Source organism: Rhagoletis pomonella, unplaced genomic scaffold (genome assembly GCF_013731165.1).
Source record: "Rhagoletis pomonella isolate Grant_MI unplaced genomic scaffold, Rhpom_1.0 Rhpom_scaffold_00002, whole genome shotgun sequence".
Classification (NCBI taxonomy): Eukaryota; Metazoa; Arthropoda; class Insecta; order Diptera; family Tephritidae; genus Rhagoletis; species Rhagoletis pomonella.
Genome location: NW_023458556.1, coordinates 73,863,836 through 73,885,299, shown reverse-complemented (window position 1 = coordinate 73,885,299; position 21,464 = coordinate 73,863,836). Strand labels below are relative to the sequence as shown.

At 36.8% G+C, this 21,464-nt stretch overlaps 1 pseudogene; it reads right to left on the bottom strand.

Moving 5' to 3' along the window:
- Positions 1-5,992: 5,992 nt before the first annotated feature.
- LOC118754756 lies at positions 5,993-20,476 on the bottom strand (annotated as a pseudogene).
- Between the last annotated feature and the right edge of the window lie 988 nt (positions 20,477-21,464).

Sequence of the window (21,464 nt, the reverse complement as noted above, 5' to 3'; positions counted from 1 at the left end):
ATCCCTTGTACTTGCATAAATGCAAGATCCTGTCAATGTTCACGTGTGATTTGTGTACATAAATGTATTTTATATTATTTTTTAACAATATAAAACGCGTTTAACCATTTCACTACTTTTCTTCAACAAAGTAAACAAGCAAACAAATCAAAATGACTGTATTACCCGAACAGAACTAGGGACCGTAAAATACCCAACTTATATTTCATAATGACCTCCACGACATAAGGGTAGGTTTGAATATGTGCTTTTTAAATAACAACCTCTAAAAAAATTTCAATTATGACCATTTTTTTTAACAAAAATGTATGTTTTTCTTTGGAAAATACATAATAATAATCCATATTTTTTGCATTTTTTAATAAACAATATTAAAAAAACAAATTTTTACGCCTGCGTCGATATTTTTTATAATATGAAATATTTGAAAAAGGAAAATTTGGAATAAAAAATCGCGCGATTTTTTATTACAAATTTTCGTCTGCGGCGCAATGGGGTATAGTCGTTGCGCTGGGTATGCAGTTACAGTTGCATGGCTATACTCAATCCCGACTCTTGCGTCCTCGTTCGCGCACTCTGGGCAACGTGAGCAACCCATGTGCGAGATGCGGTAACCAATCCGAGTGGAGCCTTGGGTCATGGCAGAAAGAGAGGGAGCTTCGGTGGGGCCACTCCGACTTATTCGGTTTAAGGGCTGACTGAAGTCTGCAGCGTCTTTTCACCAGTAGGTGCGGCTGCAAGCGGATGTCTGTCTTGGAGCAAGCGGCTCGCTATATAAACGTGTATTTAGATGTGAAACCACCCCCGTCCCAGCAATGGGTTGTGCGCTGGGTTTGGGACCCGCCACGTAAAAACCACTTCCAGTGAAGAAGCAAGGCAAAGCCTCGGATGAGACCCCCCCTTGTGATGACGACCACGGCAAACGTTTAAAGGACTACGATTTGAGGGCATGCACCTGAAATGTCCGGACCCTTAATGGGGAAGGTGCTTCTGCCCGGCTGGTTAATGTCCTCGTAAGGACAAAAGCTGACATCACCGACATCCAAGAAATGCGTTGTACGGGGCAAGGCAAGCAATGTCTGGGGGCTTGCGACGTCTACTACAGCTGCCATGTAAAGGAGCGCAAATTCAGAGTTGGAATTGTGGTGGGAGAGAGACCCCGTCGCCGAGTACTGTCGTTCACCCCGGTGGACGAGCGTCTAGCCACAATCCGCATCAAAACGAGATTCATCAACATCTCGCTCTTCTGCGCCCATGCCCCGACGGAAGAGAAGCATGAGGCATCCAAGGACCTCTTCTATGAGCGCTTGGAGCGCACGTACGAGCGCTGCCCCAGTCATGATATCAAAATCGTGCTTGGCGACTTCAATGCCAGGGCGGGCAAGGAAGGGATCTTTGGAACCACCGTCGGAAAATTCAGCCTCCACGACGAAACGTCCGACAACGGATTGAGGCTGATCGACTTCGCCGGGGCCCGAAACATGGTAGTATGCAGTACTAGGTTCAAGCATAAAAAGATCCATCAAGCTACGTGGCTGTCTCCGGATCGAAAAACGAGAAACCAAATCGTTCATGTTGTGATAGACGGAAGGCACGCTTCCAGTGTTTTAGACGTACGCGCACTCCGAGGCCCAAACATCGACTCGGACCACTATCTTCTTGCAGCCAAGATACGCACCCGCCTCTGTGCAGCAAAAAATGTGCGCCCAAATATGCAAGGAAAGCTTAACGTCGAAAAGCTGCAATCACAACAGACAGCCAGCGCTTTCGCTACTCGACTCTCATACCTGCTATCAGAGAGAACTCTTCAACAAACCGACATATGCGAGCAGTGGAACCACATTTCCCGCTCATTAAGTACCCGCCGCCGTAGTCGGATTTCAGCGATCCCGTAAGAACAACTGGTGCGATGAGGAGTGTCAGGAAGCTGCAGAGGAAATAGATGCCGCCTACAGGGCCACGCTGTGATCGGGCGCAACGCGCGTTATGTGGGACCACTATAGGGATATGAAGAGGGAAGCGAGACGTATTTGCCGCAATAAGAAGAGAGAGGCCGAAATACGTGAATGCGAAGAGCTTGAAATGATGGCGGACAGGAAGAATGCCAGAAAATTTTACCAGAGAGCTAGGCGACTTACGGAAGGTTTCAAGACCAGGGCGTACTCCTGTAAGAACAACACAATGGCGACCTAGTAATCGCTGTCCACAGCGTGCTTAAGTTAACACTTTTCCGCCTTACTAAATGGTAGCAGCACGGAAAGTTGTGGAGAAGAAGAACCCGAGCACGCAGTCGATGATGACGGAGTCGACGTTCCACCGCCTGACTATGACGAGGTACGTATAGCAATAACGCGGCTGAAAAACAACAAAGCTGCTGGAGCTGACAGCCTTCCAGCTGAGCTATTCAAGTACGGCGGCGAGGAGTTGATAAGGTGCATGCTGCATGCATCAACTCTTGTGCAGAATATGGTCGGATGAACGCATGCCCGACGACTGGAATTTAAGTGTGCTCTGCCAAATCCACAAGAAAGGTGACCCCGCCATTCGCGCCAACTACCGCGGGATCAGCCTTCTAAGCATAGGTTACAAGGTCTTATCGAGCGTATTGTGTGAAAGACTGAAGCCCACCGTCAATGAACTGATTGGGCCTTATCAGTGTGGCTTTAGACCTGGAAAATCCACCATAGACCAGGTATTCACAACGCGCAAAATCTTGGAAAAGACCCGCGAGAAAAGGATCGACACTCACCAGCTATTTGTCGACTTTAAAGCCGCTTTTGACAGCACTAAAAGGAGTTACCTATACGCCGCCATGTCTGAATTGGCATCCCCTAAAAACTCATACGGCTGTGTAAAATGACGTTGAGTAATACCACCAGCTCCGTCAGAGTTGGGAAAGATCTCTCCGAGCCGTTCGTCACTGAACGGGGTTTCAGACAGGGCGACTCCCTTTCATGTGACTTCTTTAATCTGATGTTGGAGAAGATAATAAGAGCTGCAGAACTCAACCACTCAGGAACAATTTACTACAACAGCGTGCAATTGCAAAAAGGTTAGTAGACCTTATACTTGGAAGTCAAATGTACTTATATACTATATAAATAATTAATTAATTAGCATCCTCAATAAATTGAAATATAAAGCAATAATCAAACAATATCAACAAAATGTCAATATCATGCAGCTGCTTCAAATCCAAAATGAAATGGTTATGATAATGTTATAATGAGAAATGGTTATTTAAATGTCGAATTTAACATACTAGAAAAAAGGTAGTTCCAATTAATACATGAATTCCGGGGAAGCCTGTTGCCATAAAAAAGTAGATCCATAAACTGAATCGGCAATTGTAAAGGGGGCTTCAATATATTCATATGCTTGTAAAATAGTAAAGTAGATACCTAATAGTACTGTAAAAAATAACCCTTGTGTAGCTTGTGAATGATTACCTTCGATTAAACTGTGATGTGCTCTACATGAGCTGTTACTCCTGAAGCTAAAAGAATTGCTGTATTTAGTTAAGGAATTTGAAATGGATTAAATGGTTTAATTCCTATAGGTGGTCATGATGCTCCTAATTCAATAGGAGGTGATAAACTTCTATGAAAAAATGCTCAAAAAAAATATACAAAAAATAATACTTAAGATAAGATAAATAAAATTATTCCTCATCGAAGGCCTAAAGTAACAGAGATAGTGTGTAATCCTTGAAATGTACCTTCACGTGATACATACATCTCGTCATCATTGATAAACAGTTAAGATAGTAATGATATTTCCTAATACAAAAAATGAAATGTCATATTGATGAAATCATTTTACTAAACCTGAAACTGAAGTTATAGCACCAATAGCTCATGTTGAAGGTCATGGGCTATAATCTACTAAGTGAAAGGGGTGATTAGCGTGTGTTGACATTAATTAACTTCTCTAGAGTATAAAGGCTGGTATGCAGCTCTCAAGAAATCGGTCAAGAAAAATGTGCCACTATTTTGTGTGTGTGTCCAAGGAATTTTGACATTTTTGATACTTCACAGCATGTTGCCTCACTCTTTCCTCAAGAAATAATGGAACGGGCATATATTTCTGTTGCAAACCTGGGTTGCTTTGTTCTCTTTTTTTCACAAAAAACTTTAGAATCCCGTAGTAAAAAGCGTAGCAAATTTCTTAAGAACTGCGTACTGCCTGAAGGAAATTTGACTCAAGAAAATTTCTTAGCCATTTGTTGTACGTCTTTTTATATGGAATTTTAGCTTTTCATGAGAACTGCATACAGGCCTTAATGTTCTTAATACAGCAAATACATAAGATTGAATAATTGCAACTGCTGATTCAAGAATTAATAAAGCAATTTGACCAATTAAAAGTAAAGATACAATTATATATGAAAGTGAAGGGCCTGTATTTTCTAGTAATGTTAGTAATAAATGACCCGCAATTATATTAGCTGCTAATGGAACTGCTAAAGTTCCTGGACGAATTACATTACTTATTGTTTCAATACAAACTATAAAAGGTATTAAAATCGCAGGAGTTCCTTGTGGAACTAAATGAGCAAACATATGTTGAGTATTATTAATTCATCCATAAATTATTAAACATAATCATAAAGGTAATGCTAAAGTTAAAGTTAATGTTAAATGACTTGTTCTTGTAAAAATATAAGGAAATAATCCTATAAAATTATTAAATAGAATTAATGAAAATAATGAAACAAAAATGAAAGTTGATCCTGAATGACCTGATGGTCCTAGTAATGTTTTGAATTCTTTATGTGGTGTTAATAAAATTGGATTTCAGATTACAGGATAACGTGAGGGTATAATTCAATATACTGATGGAATTATTAATAATCCTAAAAATGTTCTTATTCAATTTAATGATAAATTGAAAATTCTTGATGAAGGGTCAAATACTGAAAATAAATTAGTTATCATTTTCAATTTAATGATTTAGTTGATTTTTGTGAAATCTAAGATTTAGGGGGTTTAGGAATTATTGAATAATAATTTATTATTCTAAATAAAATAAAAGTAATTGAAAAAATAATGAATAAGCTTAATCAACCAATAGGGGCTATTTGTGGAATTAAAAAATACTAAATATTTTAATAATTTTAGTTTGATATACTAATGTTATGTTTTTTAACAATTTTTTTTCATTAGGAGTAAGTGCTAATTTACTATTAAGTGGTTTAAGAGACCAATACTTGCTTTCAGTCATCTAATGATGAATTTACTCTATTTGTAATTCATTTAATAAAGTGATTAGTAGGCATACTTTCAATTACAATTGGTATAAAACTGTAATTAGCACCATAAATTTCAGAACATTGTCCATAAAATAAACCTGGTCGTTTTATTAAATAATTAGTTTGGTTTAAACGACCAGGAGTTCCATCAATTTTTACACCTAAAGAGGGAACTGTTCAAGTATGAATTACATCTGCTGCTGTTTACTAAGATTCAAATTTGAGAATTTATAGGTAAACTTGCTCGATTATCTACGTCTAATAATCGAAATCCATCTGTAGTTAATTCATTTGTTGGGATTATATATGAATCAAATTCTACATTTATAAGATCTGAATATTCGTAACTTCAATATCATTGATGTCCAATAGTTTTTAAAGTCACTGAAGGTTCATTAATTTCATCTAATAAATATAATAATCGTAAAGAAGGAAATGCAATAAATAAAAGCACAATAGCTGGTAGAATTGTTCAAATTATTTCAATAGTTTGACCATGCAATAAATTTCGGATTGTATAATTATTAAAAAATAGTATAAATATTAAATACCCAACTAAGGTAGTAATTATTACTAAGATTATAAGTGTATGATCATGAAAGAATGTAAGTTGTTCTATAAGAGGGGAGGCACTATCTTGAAGGCCCAGAGCAGCTCATGTTGTCATTTATTAATAAATATTCTAATAAAAGTAAAATACTTTATATATGAAGCTTAAATCCATTGTACTAATCTGCCATATTAAAAATTTGTTAAAATAGGCAATTCAGAATATCTATGTTCTGCTGGGGGTGTATTTTGTAATCATTCAATTGAAGAGTTTAATTGTATTGGATAAATTACTTGTCGTTGTGAAACTAAACTTTCTCAAATAATAAATAAGAAAAATAAAATTCCTAGTAATGAAATAGAAGATCCAATAGTTGAAATTACATTTCATGTAGTATAAACATCTGGATAAACTGAATATCGTCGAGGTATACCTGCTAATCCTAAGAAATGTTGAGGGAAAAAGGTTAAATTTACACCAATAAATATAATTAAAAATTGACTTTTTAATGATTTTGTGTTTAAAATTAATCCTGTAAATAAAGGGTATCAATGAACAAATACTGCTATAATAGCAAATACAGCTCCTATTGATAATACATACATAATGAAAATGTGCAACTACATAATAAGTATTTATTTATTTTATTTATTTATTTAATCACACACAACAACCAATAGTTATATTTACAGTGTATGATATCTTACAAAGTAGGGGTAAAAGTTATATAAAATGAAAGGAGAAGAAAGATGGAGAGGAAGGAGACATGAAGAGATGTCAAGACCTTAAGTATTCATTTGGGAAAATGACGCATTAGTTCGTTCTTAAAATGATTCGTGTTTTTTTAAAATCTAATCGCTGCGGGCAGGGTATTCCAAAGACGGATTGAGAAAATAAAAAACTGACGTTCAGATACTAACCACGTAAATTTAGTATTGCATATAGCAAGAGATCGGGAAGATTTGGTGAACTGTAATCGTTCCTTCAAATAATCGGAATCCTGTGTGACTATGATTTTGTGTAGTAATGTCAAGCATCTGAGTTTCAGTAGATCGTCGAACGGAATAGAAAATATCCTTAAGGAAAAAGTAGAAATATGTTCATAACGACCAATGCAGTAAATATACCGAGCAATGTTGTTGTACAGGATATTAAGTTTTCTATTGCATACACTATCACAACAAGCATACAATTCACAGCCGTATAGTAGTGTCGGTAGTAGGTAAGTTTTAGCTAGGAGCAGTCGAATCTTCACTGGTGTGAAGTACTGAATACTCCATAAGGATCGTGTCAAGGCCACCCTAAATAATACCTAACAAAATGCAACTCTAATATGACGAACGACACCAAGTAGATAGCGGAATGGAGTCAGTGGAGTCGCGTTCGAAAAGCCGTTCTATGAACTCACTAGAAGCTAAGCAAGTAATTTTATAATTTAAATAATCATTTTTCATGATATTAAACACTATTTTCATTAAATGAAATTCTGAAAATCAAAGTGCTCAGTTTTTATTTATACAAGCGAACAATTCGTACAAGCCATTCAGCGATCCTTTCTGACAACTTCAGAAGTAAGGATTAGAATCCGCCTACAAAAGTGAATGAGAACGTTAAAATAGTGAGCATACTTGCAAATTAACATGGTCGTTTGAAAACAAATGTAAAAAAAATATTCCGAAATACACGAAAAAGTGAAGTTACAGTCGGACATAACCTAACAAAAGTTGAGACTCCCATGAACGTGTGCATGTGAGACTCCTGTGGACATACGTTTTGCCATTGAAGTTTTGTAGTTTTGTCGCCGTTGAAACTTTCCGTTGAGTTTTGAATTTGTAGCTAGCTAACGAAATAGCAACGAATAAGCTACGAAGTTCTACGAACGTTTGTATTCTTGATGCAATCGCGAATATGTACATTTCGGTTACACTTGTTTGTGTTAATTCAATGTGCAAAGAAGAATTCTGATACTCTGTATATTTCGGTTGCACTTGTTTGTGTCAATTTTGTGTGCAAAGGAAAGTCTGTTACGAAATAACGATATCTATCTCTGTTTTGCATCTATGAATATATGTTTGAAACAAAATTTTGAAATAAAGAAGAGTACGACTTGGAGTGCTTGTTTCAAATAACTATGGCTATCTCTGTCGTGTAATAACTGAGAGTACGGTTGAATCTAATTAGAATCCTCAAAAGAAGACAATAGTTGCATTTTTTTACTCATTTCCAGTAAAATCCAGTAAAAGTTTTTACGAATTTTCATGTTTTGGCGTTTTCGTACGCAAAAACTTGCAAAGTAGGGGAAATTGAGAGAGCGAAAAATGACAGTTGAAGTTGCAAGTTTTTACTGGATTTTACTGGATAAATTTTTACTTGTAAGAATTTGCCAGTACGAAAAACAGCTGATCGCATGTTACTGGATGAAATTTAAACTAATAAGGCAACTGTTTGTGGGTTTTTATTGTTGAATTTCACAAAATAAACCTATTTAAATAAAGATATTGTTTTATTAGGAATTTGCTGCGAATAAACAACCAATTTATCAGCTGTTCATGAAACTTGCAAATTATTACTGGAAAAGCGTTCGCGTACTTTTTTGCAAATTTTTTCTATGAGAGCGAATTCTTAGTAATAAAGTTACTGGAGAGTTGCTGGCAAGTTACTGGATAATTTGTAAAAAATCACAACTAATAATCAAAACAAAAAAACGTGAAAATGTCTTTACGAAATAAAAACGTTCAAGAGTTGAGAAATAAGTGCAAAGAGTTTGGTTTGCCAACATCGGGTCGTAAAAATCAATTGATTGATCGCTTACAGGAGCATATGAATGCTGACGGGAGTGATTGTGACAAAGAATCGACAATAGTACAAAATAATTTGTCAGTAGTACAACGAGTTGTAAGTTTAGAAAAAACAATAGCTGAAATACATTCGCAAATATGTACGCATCGTCAGGCGGTTGTTACGTCCTCTAATTTCGAGCCGATATTATCATCGTCAGCAGTCATGTACACGACTGCATCAAATTATTTGCCACAAACGCAGCGTACCATTCCTTCGCAGTGGGAATCGGCGAACCGTCGATTTTATGTACCGAATGTAGCATCAAATCAAAATGTGCACCAACGTTATGCATTACATTCGAATATGCAAATGCCTTGTAGTAGTGCACCAAATGGTGTCCCACAACCTTGTGCACCACATGTGTCTAATTTTCAAAATATGTTACAGTCTAACAATTCGTCTTCTTTTAATAATATTCGCGACATAATCGAGCTTTTGCCAGATTTTGATCCAAATTCGGATAAATCGTTAAACTCTCAGCAATTTATTAAACGTGTAGAGCTACTCAAAAATACATATCAGTGGAGTGAAAGTGTATTGCTTTTTGCATTGCAACAGAAAATTCGTGGAGCTGTGTATTGACTCTCAGCAATGTGTCTTCGTCTCGTGGCCACAGTTCATAAATAGTTTTTTAATACATTTCCCTTGCATAGAAAACGAAGCCGATATACATTTGAAAATGGCTCAATGTAAACGCCTTAACGCGGAAATGCCGGTTGAGCACTATTACCGAATGTTAGCATTAGGTACGAAGGGTGGACTTCCGGAGCCCAGTATTGTGCGCCATATCGTTAATGGCATAATCGACATAGATTTAAAGAGGAAAATTTCCAACGAATACGTGCGATGTCAAGACTTACTGCGAGATATAGTAAGCTACAGTGTATACAATGAACCAAAGTCCATACTACAAAAACCTAAATATGCTATGCAACCGTCGCAGAATGTGAGAGCGAATAATGCGTCACAAGCAAACGAGAAACAAACGTCGGGTAATAAGATACCCATAGAGAACGTAAAGTGCTTTAACTGCTCCAAATTAGGGCATTATTCCGTAAATTGGCCCTGAACCGCAAAAAAAAACACGGTGTGCTAACTGCAAACGTACGTCTCATACAACCGAACAGTGTGTTGTGAAAGCAAAAAACGTAAACAAAATTTTAGATAGTCCTGATGAGCGTAAAAACACGGACAATCTAGAAAAGGATATTTTTGTGAACGGGTTTTACACGGGTTTGCGGGTGGTGAGTACATATGCACGAGCAAAATAAACGTTCCAATTTCAATTGATGATAATAAATTCAATGCTGACTTGTTAATAATAAACGATAATTTGATTGATGAGAATGTGTTGTTAGGAAAAGACGTGTTGTGTCGCGCTGATAAAAGATTAGTCATTGAAGGCGACAAGTGTAAGATTGAACGCGTCCAATCTATAAATATAACGAAATATAAAGAGGTGTTCGCAAATAACGTCGCAGAAATCGGAAAATGTTCGATTGCTAAAATGCATATTAAACTCAACACTGACGTGCCGATTTATCTTAAACCTTACCGTGTGCCTTTCGCAAAAAGACCGATAATTTCGAATATAATATCCGAACTACTCACTGATGGTATTATTCGACTAAGTGAATCGCCATATTCTTCGCCAGTTGTGCTAGTAAACAAAAGTAATGGTGAACATCGACTTTTTGTCGATTACCGTTGTCTGAATAAAGTTACCGAAAAACAGCCGTACCCCATGCCGAACATGGAGGAGCAGTTTGCTCAGCTCGCGGGTAATACGTATTTTACTACACTCGATCTGCGGATGGGATACCATCAGATCGAAATCGAAGAGACTTCAAAAAAATTTACCGCGTTCGTCACTACCGACGGACATTTCGAGTTTAACAGAATGCCTTTCGGTCTCGTGAATGCGCCGGCAGTTTTTCAGTGTGGGATGAACAAGGTTGTGTCGAAAATGTCAGCCAACGAAGTGCTGGTGTACTTGGACGATATAATCATACCAAGCAAAACAATTGAAGAAGGACTATATCGGTTGGAAAAATTCATGTCATTATTGAAAGATGCAAACCTAACGCTACGTATCGACAAGTGCAAGTTTCTTGAAAAACAAATCGAACATTTAGGCCACATTATTAATCAAAACGGAATTACTCCCGGAAAGAAAAAAATAAGCGCGATAATGAATTTCCCAGTACCCAACGATGTCACTGAGGTAAGGCGATTCCTAGTTCTGACAGGGGTTTTTCGTAAATTTGTCGAAAATTACTCCCTTATTGCGAAACCGTTAACGAAGCTTCTTCATAAAACGGAAGCTAATAATTTTGTTTGGGGAAGCGAGCAACAAACCGCTTTTTTTAAGCTCATCACCGCATTATCAGATGAGCCCGTACTAGCACTATATGACTCAAATGCTCAACACGAAGTTCATACCGATGCTAGCAGCGTTGGTCTTGCTGGCGTTTTACTACAGTCGGCTGATGGGAAATCTTGGAGTTCTGTCTTTTACTATAGTCGTCATTGTTCTAGTTCCGAAAGCAAATACCATAGCTATGAACTAGAAGTATTAGCAGTTGTTGAAACATTAGAGCGCTTTAGAATTTACTTGCTCGGAAAACACTTTCGCGTAATAATAGACTGTTCCGCCGTGGCACACGTCAAGGAGAATAAAGAGCTTAAGCCAAAAATTGCCCGTTGGTGGCTTAAGCTACTCGAGTATGATTTCGAATGCATCCACCGTCAATGAACACGCCTTCAGCACGTTGACGCACTTAGCCGTATGCCAGATGAACCCAGTAGGGAGGTCGAACCAGCAGGGTTGGTTTTGAAAGTAACCGCTGACGTAGATGACTGGTTACTAACAATGCAGTTGCAGGACGAGAAGCTTCGAGTTTTTTTTTAGTTAATTTGTTCTTTGCTGCGTACGGACGTGTTTCACTCGAGCTCTGTGTTTATTTTGATTCTCGATTTTATTCTTATATTTCTACAAGTATTTCTATATATATTATATATATTATCAAAATGTAAGTGATATGCGAACTAAAGCTCTTCAGTTTTACCAATGTACTTCATTGCATGATTTTGATATTATTGCTTTAACGGAGACATGGTTGACTGAAAATATATTGTCTTCTGAGTATTTTGACAATTATTACCACGTTTATCGTAAGGATCGCTGCGCTATTGCTACGGGCTTAAATAAAGGAGGTGGTGTTTTATTAGCCATAAGGTCAGATCTGTGTAGCAGTATGATCAAAATGCCCCATGATGATGGGTTGTGTGAGCAGATATGTGTTTGTATTAAGGGTTTAAATAAAAAATCTTTATATTTAGTTGTTTCCTATATTCCTCCTAATAGTAATGAAGAAGTATATAGAAAGCATCTAGAGAACGTGGCTTTTATTAACGAAATCGCCAAGGATAACGCGGAATTTATTTACCTTGGCGACTTAAATTTGTGCAACATTAAATGGCTTAATAATAATAACAATATAATGCCTACAAACCTTATAACTGATGTAGATTTGTTAGTGACAAGTACATTACTATCTAATGGATTCAAGCAATGTAACGCTGTACTCAATGACGCTGGTCGAACTCTTGATCTTGTGTTTCTATCTTACGATTTGAAAGCTTATTGCAACGAATACCATTCTCCTTTTTCTGTCAATACCCTTCACCATAAAGCACTCGGTATCGAATTTGAATTTTATCGCTTCGATTCCGTATCAGTTAATTCTTTGCAGCAATATGACTTTAAAAAAGCTAATTACTCGGCTATAAACGATTTTATCGAGTCAATTGATTGGGACTTTCTGAATCCTCCCAATTGTCCGTTAGTCGGCTACGAAAAGTTTCATTCCTTACTCACATCAGCCATCTCAGAATTTGTTCCCCTAAAAAGGGCGTATAGTAGTAATAAGCCCCTTGGTTTAATAAACGCCTATGCAACCTTAAAAATAGAAAAAATAAAGCCTTCAATTGTTTTAAGAAAAGTCAAAGTGTGGGTGACTATCATAATTTTGAGCACCTTCGAAAGGAATTTGATTGCCTTCATAATTTTCTCTTCAAGCAGTATATGTTTAATGTTGAATCAGGTCTCAAATGCAATCCTCGGTATTTCTGGCAGTACATTAACTCAAAACGAAAAACTAATGGTTTTCCAACTACCCTTACTTATAACGGAGTTGTTTCTGAGAACCCACAGAACTCATGCGACTTGTTTGCTGAATTTTTTCAAGGTGTATATGAAAAGTATGACAACCAAAGTCTTCCTACGGTTTCTTTACCATCTCTGCCTGAAATATCTGCGTTTGTAGTTGAGGAATCTGACGTAACTCTTGCGATATCTGAACTAAAGTATGATGGTAAATCTGACACTGATGGTTTTTGCTCGGTATTCTTCAAACTATGTGCGGACTCCCTTGTGGGTCCCATCACTCGGATTTTTAATAGCTGCCTCTCTAGTGGTGTTTTTATTGATGCATGGAAGGTCTGTTCTATCACTCCAATTTACAAATCCGGCGACCGTAATGATATACGTAACTATAGGCCTATAGTGAAACAGAGTACATTGGCCAAGCTGTTCGATAGCATCATTCATTCTAAACTTTACCTTCACGTATGTAACATTATAAGCAATTGTCAGCATGGGTTCATGCCTGGTAGATCCACATGTTCAAACTTACTCTTAGTCACCAATGATATCGCGAAGGCATTTAATTGCCAATCACAATTAGATGTGATATATACCGATTTCTCCAAAGCCTTTGATAAGGTTGACCACGTTGTCCTACTGCATAAACTAAAACTCTATGGTATTACTGGAGAGCTTCTGAAATTCTTTGCTAGTTTTCTTAGCGGGAGGAAGTTATTTGTGAAAATTGGTTCAGTCTCCTCAAATACCAGTGTCAATGCTTGGTCAGGTATTCCGCAAGGTACCCATTGTGGTCCGCTATTATTTTTGCTTTTCATCAATGATTTACCCTCCCACTTTAAATTCACGAAATGCCTGATGTTTGCCGATGATGTTAAGCTTTTGCTGCAAGTTGACAGTCTTTCTGATTGCAGGAAGTTGCAAGCGGATTTAAGTATTTTTGAAACTTGGTGTACATCAAATAACTTGTACTTGAATACCAAGAAATGTGCTATTGTATCGTATACCAGAAAATTAGAGGCGTTTCTTTTTGATTACTCTTTGTGCAACAATGTGCTTAATCGTTGCTCCGATATGAAGGATCTAGGGGTGATCTTTGATACAAAGCTTACATTTAGCAAGCACATTGACTTCATTGTCTCTAAGTCGTTTGCGCTATTTGGCTTCATTCGTAGAAATACTCGTGATTTTAAGGACCCTAACACGCTTAAATCATTATTTGTTGCCCTTGTTCGTAGTCGACTGGAGTATTGCTCTTTGATATGGAACCCCTACTACGATGTATACTCTGGTAAAATTGAAATGGTTCAGAAAGTCTTTACAAAATATGCCTTATACAACATGAGCTGGGATGATGGCCCTCCATCATACACTAGTAGACGTAAGCTTTTGGGTTTGCAATCTTTGCATGACCGCAGACTTTATAATTCATTTATATTTGTATACAATGTGGTCAATAACAAAATTGACTGTGATCTTATCAATTCCTTATTTAATGTATATTTACCCCAAAGAAACTTAAGATGTAATCATTTATTCGTTGAGCCAATTAGCAGAAATAACTATTCGCTGAATGAGCCTATCACTAGGTGCGTTCGTCTTTGCAATAAATATGCCGATGTTATCGATTTTAATGTTAACTTTTATTCTTTTAAACTTACCTTGTTTTCCTTATTTAATTAAATATTAATTGTTAATTGTTGTTGTACTATATTTATGTCGTCTTTTGACACTAATTTTAAGTGGATAAATTGTCTAGTCTGTAAGATTCATGTAATCAGTAGACCGAATAAATAAATAATAATAATAATAATAATAAATTATCGCAGTTTTAAACGGTTCTTGTAAGTCTCCACACGAAGAAAGCTTAAAGAATGACTACGTACTTCAAAACCATCGGTTATACAGAAAACAGAAAGAGGGTCCTCGATTTGTTGTCCCAAAGTCTGTGTGTTGGCGCGTAATGCAGTACAGCCATGATAAATCAGGGCATCAAGCCGTCGAAAAGACCTTACATCGTTTACTGCAGTCGTATTGGTTTCCGCAAATGCGGAAATATGTTAAGCAATATATAGCAGCATGTATATAGTGCTGCTACAAGAAGAACCGTTCAGGAAAAACCGAGGGCCGTCTTCATTACAGTCCAATTAAACCAATCCCGTTTCATCTGATCCATATCGATCATATGGGCCCCTTTGTGCGCAGCAAACGGGGCAATTGCTATGTACTCGCAATTTCCGATGCATTTAGCAAATTTTTGATCTTCAAAGCTGTACGAGACACCAAAACAGTTCATGTATTGAAAACACTCAACGAAATGTCCAGCTACTTTGGACTTCCGTCACAAATCGTTTCCGACAGGGGTACATCATTCACATCCAAAGCATTTGGATCGTATTGTGAATAGAACAACATTCAACATATCAAAACCGCCGTACGCACCCCCAGAGCCAATGGCCAAGTGGAGCGCGCTAACCAGACCATACTCACATTTATCCGAACAACGACCGAAGATCCTAAAGACTGGGATCTAACGCTTAGAGATCTCCAGTGGACTATAAATTCCCAGAAAAACTCTACGACTAGCTTCAGCCCAAAGGAGTTAGTATTCGACTTTAACCTTCGAGATGTGATTCAAAATCAACTCATCGCTGCAATACACGATGACATATCAGATGACCAAACTACAACTTTAACCGCAGCTGAAAAACGAGAACAAGCCACAATCAATATAAACAACGAACGTGAGAAGTGGAAGCTACGTTTTGATAAGAAACAAACGAAGCCGAAAGTATACGCCGAAAACGACATAGTAGTCATCGAAAATGAACCAGCATCTGTTGGTGATTCTCGAAAATTAGAGCCTAAATACCGTGGGCCCTATATTATTCGAAAAGTATTAAGCAATGATCGTTATCTCCTCGAAGATATCCCCGGTTATCAGGTTACGGCAAAGAAATTCTGTTCCGTGTATGCCGCCGAAAAAATAAAGCCGTGGTGCAGCGCTAACCCTGAGTTAGATATCGACGATTCAAACTTTGATGAAATCGAGGACGATTTGTCGTCAGAATAGGCCGAATTGTCAAGGCCACCCTAAATAATACCTAACAAAATGCAACTCTAATATGACGAGCGACACGAAGTAGATAGCGGAATGGAGTCAGTGGAGTCGCGTTCGAAAAGCCGTTCTATGAACTCACTAGAAGCTAAGCAAATAATTTTATAATTTAAATAATCATTTTTCATGATCTTAAATAAACACTATTTTCATTAAATGAAATCCTGAAAATCAAAGTGCTCAGTTTTTATTTTACAAGCGAACAATTCGTACAAGCCATTCAGCGATCCTTTCTGACAATCGCAACATGCCATAAACTTTACCGATTGCATTAAAAATGTGGTTATTCCATGTCAGCGTTCTATTAAAAACTACACCCAAGTTCTTAGCAGTGTCCACAAATTTTATCACAGAATTGTTCATTTTTACATTATTGCAATGATCAAGGTTGAGTTTTTTTTTTATATATAGAAATGCATTGAGACTTATTGGGATTTAGGACCAGGCCATTGTCACAGGCCCACATATTAATTGCATCTAGATTCTAGATCAGTGTTTAAGTTTTCTATGCATGCATTGATGGAGTCCAAAGGACAACCTAGATACAACTGAACGTCATCTGCATATAGACGAATATTGCAATATTTTAGCACATTTTGAAGGTCATTAACATATAACACAAATAATAGTGTACCCAGAATTGATCCTTGTGGAACGCCTTTAGTTATAAGCAGGGATCTCGATATGGAGTCTTTTACAATTACCGCTTGCGAACGGCCAAGAAGGTATGTTTTGACTGATGGTAAAAAATTAAACAAATTGTCAAGTGTTAAACATAAAAGGGCAAGATCCACGGAGTCAAAAACCTTGGAGTGATCAAGGAGGGTCAGAAAAGTTACGTTTTATTGTCGATATTTACTCTAATATTATCTGCGACTTTTAGTAGTGCTGTGACACAGCTTCTGTTTTTCCGAAAACCAGATTGGTATTGACTGACCAGTGAATTACCATTAATGAAATAATTTGTTTTTGTTATTTTTATGGCCTTTATAACAATTATATTCAACAATTTTTTATGAGCTCGGGGCCGTATTAAATGCAAATTTATTGTGGAAAAGCAACAATAATTTGAAAAAATGGTAGAAGTGATAGCTATTTCGGAAATCACAACATTTCCTCATCAGACTTCTTTCAGTAGGATTCGAACCGACGATCACCACTGACTCAGCCAGTTGCCTACGCACTGTGCTAAGTTTGTCTTGTTAATTTTTGTTGCTTATTTTCCACTATTTCACTTTGCTAAGCCAACTACAATCAAGCGCAGCTATTCCGCTGCAATTCACTTGATCATGTGGTTGTTGGTTTTGTTGGTTTTTGTTAATATTTCTATTATTAGAATGTTTAACTTTTAGGTGTGCTCGTCCTTAAGTTATTTGTTTTTGTTATTTTTATGGCCTTTATAACAATTATATTCAACAATTTTTATGAGTTCGAGGCCATATTAAATGCAAATTTATTGTGGAAAAGCAACAATAATTTGAAAAAAATGGTAAAAGTGATAGCTATTTCGGAAATCACCACATTTCCTCATCAGACTTCTTTCAGCTATTTCGGAAATCACCACATTTCCTTATCAGACTTACCATTTTTTCAAATTATTGTTGCTTTTCCACAATAAATTTGCATTTAATACGGCCTCGAGCTCATAAAAATTGTTGAATATAATTAATGAAATAATTAATCTGAGTATGCATGATACGTTCTAGGACCTTTGATAAGAAAGGTAGAATCGCAATTGGCCTATAGTCGCCATTCGATTTCCAACAGTCAGGAAAGACCGACGTGGTCAAAACGGTATTGAAAGCGTAAGTAAGATACGACAGAGTTTTAGGCAGTAAACATTTCAAAAATTTCGGGTTAACACCTTGTATTCGCTGTAGGTCTCGTCCAACTTGCACTGCTTCCATTTTAAGTATGCCTTATTTCGCTTCACAATTAGGTCTTTTATATGGTGGTTGAACCATGGACGGTTCTTGACATAGTTTGGTTTCCTTACAGGGGGCACAATTTGTTCAAAAAGTATACTAATTTTAGACTGGAGAAATTGTATTTGTTCATTTGCTGATATCATGACATAAATTGACCTCCAATTTACTGCATCATGATAAGTATCATGAAGAATAATATCAACTGATGAATTAGCTAAAACAACTCCTGCTAAACCTCCAACTGTAAATAGAAAATAAATAGCTGGAGAATAATTTAATTGAGTTCCATGTGGTGTAGCTAGTCAGCTAAAAATCTTAATACCTGTTGGTGCAGCAATAATTATAGTTGCTGAAGTAAAATAAGCTCGTGTATCAACATCTATTTCTACTGTAAATATATGATGTGCTCATACAATAAAACCAAGAAGTCCAATTGCTATTATTGCATAAATTATTCCTAATGAACCGAAGGTTTCCTTTTTTCCTGATTCTTGACTAATAATATGAGAAATTATTCCAAATCCAGGTAAAATTAAAATATAATCTTCTGGATGACCAAAAAATCAAAATAAGTGTTGGTATAAAATTGGGTCTCCTCCACCAGCTGGATCAAAGAATGATGTATTTAAATTTCGATCCGTTAAAAGATTTAGCTTATGTTTATAACTTTGAAGGTTATTAGTTTTTTCAACTTAAAACCTTTTATAAATATTTGGACAGTTAAATTTATTTGCAATTAAAAAATAAAATATGTTAAAAAATTAAAATTAATCTATATGTTGAAATAAAAGAAAAAAATAATATACATTTAAATGAAACATTATTTATTTGTATATTATTAATTCAATTATCACGTCTAGGAATCGAGATATATCGATTTGAAGTTAGTAACTATCATATAGGGGAAATTGTCACCTTTGGTAGTGTTTTTTTTTACATAACTCGAGAACCACTAGTCCGATTTTGCTCAAACAAATTTAAAAAAATTAAAAATTACAATTCCTTTAATATGTTCATATAACGTTTTTCTATATAATCAACAGTTTTGCCGGTAAAATAAAAAAATTTAATATTTTATTTCTTCATACATTTGTCTGGCGTGCTTTGTCGAACTCGGCTAAAATCGCTTATGTGGTTACAGCGCCAAATAAGAAGATACAAATGATAAATGACCTTCTTCTTGGATACGTCAGGAGGAACTAGGAGAACATTCCTTATAAGATTGTGACAACGGTTCGATGAAATACAATACAAATTTACATAGCCATAACTCTTGCTTCGTCTGGAAGATCTGCGACATTGTTACCAGGTGGAAACACTTTCCACTTTTGCTCTTATGCTACCATTGAACATACAAATCATCGAAACTCCCACGTGCAATATTTCCAGAACATCCGGTATGGAAAAACTACTTATTAGAAAAATGTAAACTCATTGTTTGGGATGAGTGCACGATGGCACATAAAAAATCTCTTGAGGTTCTTGATCGATGGGTGCGAGATTTGCGTAGAAATGTTCAACCATTCGGGAATGCATTGATTTTGCTCGCAGGAGATTTACGAACACATTGCCTGTAATCTCTCGTATGTATGCGTGTCCAACTATAGAGCGATTAATCGGCCTAGGCATTCTCGCAACAGTTACTGAACATAGGGAACGGAAAGCTGCCAGTCAATGAGAGATTAGGACGAATTTTATGGCCTGATAATTTTTGTAACTTAGAAACATCGAAAGGAAAACTGATCGAAAGAATGTTTCCGGATATTCAAATTAATTATTCTATTATTCTTTCCGCGAAGAATAAGGATGTCTATCAACTCACTAATGTTTTTCAATCCAGCATTCAAAGTGAGGAAATAACGTATACGTCGATAAACACCGCTGTGGAAACATATGAAGCAGTTAATTATCCAACGGAATTTTTGAACTCGATTGATCTTCCAGGGATTACCCAATATACTGAAATTGAAAAAAAAGGTGTGCCAATTATCATGTTTCGGAATATTAATCAGCCAAAACTCTGCAAAGGCAAGCGACTCGCAGTTAAGAAATTGATGAACAACGTAGTGAAAGCAAAGATTTTAACGTGGCCTTTCAAAGTTGAAGAGTGTTAAATTTCTGCTGCAATTAGAACGAGATGTTTCTGGATTTCAATAGTCCATTTATTTTAATTCTAAGTTACAAGAAAAATGTGCCAGCTCCAAAAGCGAAGGAGAAGGTCAGAAGAAAATAGTGATCAAATGACAGTATGACTAGTGTTACCAAATCCAAGTAAATTGCTAGTAAATTTTTGCATGGTAGTATTTGCAAAATCAATACATTCCTACATTCCCCTTCACGTAATTTAAAAATATTTTTCTCAAAATTCATTAACAAAAAAGTTAAGATTTAAATAAGTAGTTAGTAGTAGTTAGTACTTTTAATTATAACTTGAAGGATCAAATCGGACAGTCTTAGCTCTAATTCGTTCCGACCGACGAAGTGGTGTGCCTCCTGGTTTTATTTCGGTAGTTTGCTCCGGTTGTTGATCCACGCGTTGATGATTGGTATAACTTTCGTTTTCACCACATGAAATTTCGCCCGCTGCTTGCAGGTCAATGTCAACCGGATCGCTTTCTTCCATTCTACTCCTCCCAGTATAAGCCCTTATTTGTTCTTGGTGGCGCCTATATGACACCTCCAGATTCGACAACGGATCCAACGGGATGTACCAGAGTACGAGCGAATCCAAACTGTATTTCCTATGGCGAATTTACTCTTTGTTGCATGTGGAGTTGTTGAGGTAGGAAACAATGCGGATAAGATGGCTGTCGACCATGCAACATTTCCGCAGGTGATTTACTATTTCTAGGATTCGGTGTACTTCGATATGTAGCCAGATACTTGTACAATGCTCTTTCAGCGTCGCCTCCTTCCATCATAATCTTTTTAAATGCTTGCTTAAATGTGCGTACATACCTTTCCGCCAATCCATTTGATGAAGGATGGAACGGTGCTGTGGTAAGATGATCAATGCTATTGTTCTTACAAAACTGCTTGAATTCCGATTATGTGAACTGTGCTCCATTATCAGTGACGATAGTATTCGGCAGGCCTTCCACCGACAGAATTCGCTGGAGTGCTGGTGGTCATCGTAGTTGCTGCTGATAGTTTCACGGTATATGGGAAATTCGAATATGCGTCGACGATAATAAGCCACATGTGATTGTAAAATGGACCTGCAAAGTCCAAATGTATCCTCTCCAAAGGTTTTGTGGGCTGAGGCCAAGGGGAAAATTCCCGCTTTGGATGACTTGCATTGGCTTGGCAAATACTACACTCATTATGCAACTTGTCTATTTCCGCGTCTATACCTGGAAACCACACGTAACGTCTTGCCATTTGTTTCATACGACCTTTGCCCCAGTGCCCATCGTGTAGCATAGCAAGTAGTTTCCTATATGTAGCAGCAGGTAATACAACTCTTGTATAATCTGTTTGAACCATTACTACTCCCTTGTGCACTGATAAACAAAGTTTCCACTTATATAATTCATCGAGTTCAGCTTGGTTTGGCAAGTTCTCAGGCCAGCCTTCTAGTATATATTTCTTAACTAGCTTAAGGGTACTGT